Here is a 7,623-nt window from a genome sequence, read left to right as displayed (position 1 = left end):
CTGGACTGGAGTCTGGGTTCTTGGGGCGCCCACTTGTGACTCTATAAACTTTGGGGTCCAACAAAATGAACTCTTCTTTTTTATTGAAAAAAAAATTATACAATATGTTCTTTTCTTAAAAAAGCAATATTTATTTTCTCATACAATATGGCCTTATTGCAGCTTCCCCTCCCTCCACTATTTATTACCCACTTCCACTATTCACTCCACTTCCCTACCCACCCCCTCATCCAAATCCACTGTCCGTCCTGTCTCCCCCAGAAAAGAACAGGCATCTCAGGAACATCAACCAAACATGTCACAAGATAAATTCCAATGAGACATAACCCTCACATCAAGACTATAAAGCAACCAGCTAGGAGGAAAGTGTTCCAAAAGAGTAGAAACACCCCACTCCCCACTCATGCAGCTTCTACATACCAATAGCCAGTTACATTAGCAACATTTGTTAAAGATACTTTCTTTTTTCCATTATGTATTTCTGGTTTCTTTATCAAAACACAGGTGTCAATAGGTGTGTGGATTTATGCCGGTGTCATCAATTCAATTCCATTGATCAACATGTCTACTTTTTTGCCAATGCCCTGTTTTGTTTTGTTCTTTACTACGGTTCTGTAGTACAGCTTGAAATCAGGGACAGTAATACCTCCAGAAATTCTTTTATTGTTCAGTGTTGTGTTAACTATCATGGGTTTTTTGTTGTTGTTTTTTCCTTATGAAGTTGAGTATTGTCCTTTAGGATTGTAAAGAATTATGAAGGAATTTTGATGGGGATTGCATTGAATCTGTGCATTGATTTTGGTATTATGGCCATTTTTACTTTGTTAATCCTACTGATCCATGAGCATTGGAGGTCTTTCCATCTTCTGATATCTTCTTCTTTGATACCTTTGAAGATATATCATACAAGTCTTTCATTTGCCTGGTGAGAGTTACCCCAAGATATGTTATATAATTCATGGCTTTTGAAAATTGTCTTGTTTCCCTGATCTCTTTCTCAATTCATTTGACATCTGTATAGGAGGGACACTGAATTTTTTTAAGTTAATCTTGTATCTAGACACTTAAAGGTGTTTATCAGATGTAAGTGTTCGCAGGTAAAACATTTGTGACCACTTAAGTATATGATCATACCATCTGAGATGATAATACTTTGACTTCTTCCTTTCCAATTTGTATCTACTTGATATCCTTCTGTTGTCTTGTGATACCTCAGTAAAACTCCCCACTCTATCCCCTACAGACAAAGAGAGGCTTAAACCAGGATTCCTAAGTGTAGATAAGAACTTAGACCCCTTTTCCCCAGGTGGCTGTATCTGCTACAGGGACTTTGGAAAACAGTCAGGATATTCGACCAAAAGACTAAAAAGGGAGGAGGGTTAAAATAAATTATATGGTCTGTGCCTTTAAGAACTAGCCTCACAAAGAAAGGGGGGCACTCCTTCCAACGTCCCTGCTGTGAGTGAGAGATTTGGAAGAGCCTCCCTGGAGGCTTGTAAACTTTCTAACACCTTACTTTTGCATTCTGTACCTAAAGTCTCCAGTGGCGGCTTTGGGGACTCTAGGCACAACAAGACCCTCACTCTATTGTCTCAAAAAGGGAGCCTTAGACAAAGATATCTCAATATAGATAGACCCAGGCCAGTTTCAAGTCCCCAGAAATGATGGCGCCAGCCCCAGGAACTCAAAAGAACAGAGTCAGAATGTCTGATGGTAACCAATTAACCACGAGATGCCCCTCTCCGGAGATAACATGACCAGACCCCGGAGAGGAGTTGTAAAACTCCTGACAGGGCAAACAGATAAGCTAGAATAAGATAAAGTCCAGGCCCGGGGGAAAAACTGGACCAATCAAGAATGGACCCGTACTAATCCCCTCCCCTCTAAGAAATTTTATGGGTTTTGCCTATAAAAACTAACTTCCCCAAGAAAGAGTAACTCTTCCCTGCCTCACTTGAGATGGCTTGAGATGAGTTCCCTGTCATGACTTGTAACAGATAAACCTTGCTTTTGCATTCTGGTATGCTTGTCCTTGGTGGTCTCTCTGGGGGTTACGATCTGGGCACAACAGTCTTATTTGTTCTAGTACTATTGACCTAGTACTATATTGGATAGATATGGAGAGAGTGGACAGACTTGTCTTGTTCCAAAAACAACAGTCACCCAGTGTTTAGTTCTTCCCCACTAGGGCTATGGTGTTAAACTACATGGGAATAGAGGAATTGCTGGAAACTAACCTGAGCATTTGGACCACAGAACATCTAAAGCCAGTCTTCTTAAGTGGGCTTCATACTTCTCCAGCACCAAGTCCAGTCAAGTTTAAGAAATATGCTTCTTGGTTTCTATAACCTCTCAGCAGCTCAGAAGCACTAGAACTTTCACAACAGTTAAGCACTATGGATTCTTTTGTCTCATTGGTTGGAACAATGCCATATGACCATTCCTACCAGCAAAGGAAACTAGCAAATTGAGTTGTATTTTTTAAGAATGGTAATTGGGTTGTATCTAGGTGTATCAGTACTAAGCATGATAATAAGCCAAGAAAAGGCTGTGGGACACCTTTTCTTATATTTCCCCAAATTGTGAATAAATATTTCTTCCACAGAAGACCTGAAAACTGTTGCTCCTTATGGAACTGAAGCCTTCTGGATTATGTAGGGCAATGTGTATTTGTGTGTATATTTGTAATTTTTTGTGTATGTGTATGTTTATGTATGTGAGACAAAGACAGAGACATGTAAATTAATGTTGCTAGATTATATAAGCATCAATATAAAAATATTACACATTCATACAGCAATTGGATCTAAAGATATGCATCTTTGCTTTGTTTTTAAGAAGGCTACATGGCAACAGTCCCCATTTTTGTGAGAGTATCTAGTACATCTTATTTTCTAAAATAACAAATCTGTGTGGTGGTTAAGAAACCCATTCGCCACTGTATGAACTAGGTCCCTGGAAAGAAATAATTTTACATTAGAAAATGCTAGCAAGCACTTCATCAGCCATAATGAAACACAGTGGAATTGTGCCTTAGCACCATGCAAAGTGAGAGGTTAGAAGCATGCTCAACACCATGGCTGCTCTCTGTTTCCTATGAACTGTCTTTAAAGTGCTTTCATTTTCTCTCCTCAGCTGTTATTGTGCATGTTCATTAACTGCCAATTGTAGCTATCTCCCATTATAGTTTCTTTTACTTGATAATTTTCCTCTGTAAATATTCTTATAGATTTGGACTTTTTTAATGTCTTCCATATAGATCAAGCCTCACTGGGAGAAGGCTATACAGCTTTCCTTTTGGAAATAAGCTCAGAAAAGTTATGATCTTAGTGCCTAGAGTATAAAAGTCCTCAACACAAATTACCAATGGGAGTGTGGGCTAACAATGTGTAATAGTTGCACAAACAAGTAGTCTTGTGTGTCTAATCCCATTGCGCCTACAGAGTGATGGGAGGTAGAGATGGGAATCCCTAAACTCTGGGCCAGCTGGCAGAAGCAGCAAAGGAGACAATCTCAAGATTCATGGAGATGACTGACACATGAGATCATGGACTCCACATGTACACTGGATGATAAAAAGCTTACCATTTCTACAATGTGCAATATTTTGTTATCTTTTTGATTCATTAAAATTACACTGCAGTTATTTGCAATAAAAAATCATCTCTATGTATGTTATGTATGAAATTAGATTAATTATTTGTGAATGGAAAAATGGCAAATTCTTTATGAGAAGTACAGGCAATATATTAAAGATGTAAGGTATGTTACTGTATAACATGGATTGCATTCAAGGTATCTTTGTTTTTTAAAGCTGCTACATCTTAGGACTATCAAAAATGAGCAGACTACATGTAAATGCATATTGAAGCATTATTTTCTTTAAAATCAAGAATGTAAAGGACTCAGAGAATATCAAAGAGCTTATTTCATGAGAAGAATTAAGGATCCAAAAGACTTATACTATTTTAGGAAGTACAGAGGTATGAAGCAATGCTACTCTCAGATACCAACAACTAACTAACCATTGCCACCAACACGTAGCTGAAGATCAAGTGTCTTTTGGTATGTACTAACTATAATAATATAATTTAATTTAAAATAGCAAGATACACATTTACAAAATCATGAGTTGCCCTAAAACAGGTTCCTATGGTATGTAGAGCTTTGCCTATAATCTTTTAAAGCCACATTTTATTATTGAAACAATAGTTCTATATTAGCACATCGCATGAGAAAACAATTATGAAAGAACTTGTATAAATTCTATGTTGAAAACAAAATGGTGACAAAGGTCTTGAGAGCCTATAAAATTAGGATATAAATTTGTATGCTGTATGACTCAGTCAGTACAGCCAGGAATTCCTGATTGAAGATATTTATTGAAATTGTATTTGCTCTATTTCATTCACAAATAAATGTGTTAATGCCTAAGACTGCAATTTAGCTGTTTTTCAGCTTCAACAAGAACTGTAAGTTGGCTGTAACCAGATAACATTAAGTTTGTTTCTAGAATTCTCTCCTTTGAAAAAATCTCTATAAAATTTTTGTTATAATTGTCTAATACAATTCAGAATTCGCTTTACAGTAATTACTACTATTTAAAACACAGTGGCCAGAAATATGAGAAATTCAAGTCTTCAGTAAATATCTGATTATGCACTAGACCTCTGTATATACACCTGATTCTCTGTATAGAAATGAGAGGTACTACTAACTGTGTTAAAACTTGATATCAGGCTGGAGAGATGGCTCAGCTGTTAAGAGCACTAGCTGCTCTTCCAGAGGTCCTGAGTTCAATTCCCAGCATCCACATGGTGGCTCACAACCATCTGTAATGAGATCTGGCTCCCTCTTCTGGCCTGCAGACAGAACACTGCATACACAATAAATAAATAAATCTTAAAAAAAAAAAGACTTGATATCTATCTACTGAAGTATGCTCTATTGACACAGTTTATGAAAGCATTTTAGCAATAATACTGATTTTATTTTAATTCTTGCAAATAAGCTGTTTGTTTGTACCCTAACAAAACTATTTAAACCCAATACTTAATGTTCAGAAGTCTTTTTAATTGCATAAGGAGAAAACTACATGATTTCTATTTCTTCAGGCAAATGAAATAATTAATATAAAGTAGCTTGACTGAACAGTTGCATTGCAGTTACTGCAAGCAATTCTTTATGGACCAAGAGAAAAGATTAAACTTCTCTCTGCAAAACTGAAATTAAAGAACTCACTATTTTTACATCATGTACAATACACTTTACTAAGATCTTACAGACCATTCTACTTACCACTGCTTAAGGATTGTGTCCTGACTTTGGGGATACCATGTACCCTGTGCCTTGTGTAGTGTCCAGCATAAGACAAGCACTGAATAAATGGTGAATAAATAAATTCTGGTTTGTCATCATTAGGCTGTATTTATTAAAACAATGGAATCTATCCCTTATCAGGATGGAACATACATGAAGATTAGTTTCTCCTTCCAATGGATTTTGTTTTGTCTATTCACCCTAACTTTGCAAATGCTAGCAATGTACATGACAGTAAAGGTGAAGATTAAATTGCTTCAGTGGCCACTTGAAAACATACTCTTAGTTCTAATGGTGCTGCCTTATCTGTTGAATTACTTTAAGCTCTGGGGAAGAAAGTCATAGGGCAGTTTTAATGTATCAACATGATTGGGCATCCCTCATGGATTGTGCATAGTGGAAATAAAATTTGAAGTGAGTGTGTGGGAATAAGATATTAAAAGAAAGCTACACTAAGTCAGGGTTATATGGGAGACAGGGAGTGGAGCTCTGAAATTGGACAATGGATAATGAAAAACTATCTTTACATCTTGCACAATTTTGCCTAAGATTGGCAGTGAAGATGATAATCCATATGAAAATGTTACAGGTTATGCTGAATTGACAAGAGAAGAATATATATTCTTTTGTGTTTGAGTGAAATGTTCAATAGATGTCTGTTAGGTCCATTTGAGTCATAACCTTTGTTAGTTCCCTTATTTCTATGTTAAATTTCTATCTGGCAGACCTATCCAGTGGTAAGAGAGGGGTGTTAAAGTCTCCCACTATTAGTGTGTGGGGTTTGATGTGTGATTTAAGCTTTAGTAATGTTTCTTTTACAAATATAAGTGCCCTTGTATTTGGGGCATAAATGTTCAGAATTGGGACTTCATCTTGATGGATTTTTCCTGTGATGAATATGAAATATCCTTCTCTATCACTTTTTATTAATTTTAGTTTGAAGTCTATTTTCTTAGATATTAGGATAGCTACACCAGCTTGTTTCTTAGGTCCATTTGATTGGAAAATATTTTCCCAACTCTTTAATCTAAGGTAATGTCTGTCTTTGAGGTTGAGTTGTGTTTCTTGTATGCAGCAGAATCATGTTTTCGTATCCATTCTGTTAGCCTGTGTCTTTTTATAGGCAAATTGAATCCTTTAATATTAAGATACATTAATGACCTGTGATTGTTAATTCTTGTTATTTTTGGTTTTGTTGGTGGTGGTGGTATTGTGTGTATGTTTCTCTTCTTTGGGATTTGCTGGTGTAAGGCTATCTATTGCCTGTGTTTTGGTGGTTGCAGCTAAATTCCTTGGGTTGGAGTTTTCCTTCTAGTATTTTCTATAGGGCTGGACTTGTGGATATGTAGTGCTTAAATCTGGTTTTGTCACGGAATATCTTGTTTTCTCCATCTATGGTGATTGAAAGTTTTGCTGGGTATAGTAGTCTGGGCAGGCAACCATGGTCTCTTAGTATCTGCTGAATGTCTGTCCAGGACCTCCTGGCTTTCACAGTTTCCATTGAGAAGTCAGGTGTAATTCTGATAGGTCTGCCTTTATATGTTACTTGACCATTTTCCTTTGCTGCTCTTAATATTCTTTATTCTGTATGTTTATTGTTTTGACTATTATGTGATGAGAGGGCATTTTTGTGGTCCAGTTTACTTGGTGTTTTATAAGTTTCTTGTATCTTCACATGCATGTCTTTCTTTAGGTGGGGAAAGTTTTCTTCTACAGTTTTGTTGAATATAGATATTCTGTGCCTTTGAGCTGGAATTCTTCTCTTTCTATCCCTATTATTTTTAGGTTTGGTCTTTTCATGGTGTCCCAGATTTCCTTGATGTTTTGTGTTAAAAAAAAAATTGCTGGATTTAATATTTTCTTTGACCAATGAATCTATTTCCTGTACCATATCCTCAATGTCTGAGATTCTCTCTTCCATCTGTACTCTGTTCATTATGCATGCCTCTGCAGTTCCTGTTCATTCACTCAGATTTTCCTTTTCCTGAATTCTCTCAGTTTGTGTTTTATTGCCTCTATTTCAATTTTCAAGTCTTAAACTGTTTCCTTCACCTGTTTGTTTTTTCTTGGTTTTCTTGGCTTTAAAGGATTTCTTACAATTCTTTGTCTTTTCCTCCATTTCTTTAAGGGAATTTTTCATTTCCTCTTTTAGGGCCTCTATCATCTTCATAAAGTTGTTATTAAGGTCATTTTTTTTCTAGATCATCTGCTTTGGGATGTTCAGGTCTTGTTGTAGCATAGCTAGGTTCTGGTGGTATCATATTGCTGTTTATGTTGTTTAATGTGTTCTTACACTACTGTCTA

At 36.4% G+C, this 7,623-nt stretch overlaps 1 protein-coding gene across 1 annotated transcript in view; it reads right to left on the bottom strand.

The window, feature by feature from the left end:
* The window catches only part of LOC102924168 (protection of telomeres protein 1-like), a 69,682-nt gene that overhangs the window by 9,901 nt on the left and 52,158 nt on the right, over positions 1 to 7,623 (bottom strand). The gene's annotated exons all lie outside the window — the stretch shown is intronic.

Source organism: Peromyscus maniculatus, chromosome 22, assembly GCF_049852395.1.
Source record: "Peromyscus maniculatus bairdii isolate BWxNUB_F1_BW_parent chromosome 22, HU_Pman_BW_mat_3.1, whole genome shotgun sequence".
Taxonomy (NCBI): Eukaryota; Metazoa; Chordata; class Mammalia; order Rodentia; family Cricetidae; genus Peromyscus; species Peromyscus maniculatus.
This window is presented reverse-complemented; position numbering and strand designations above follow the sequence as displayed.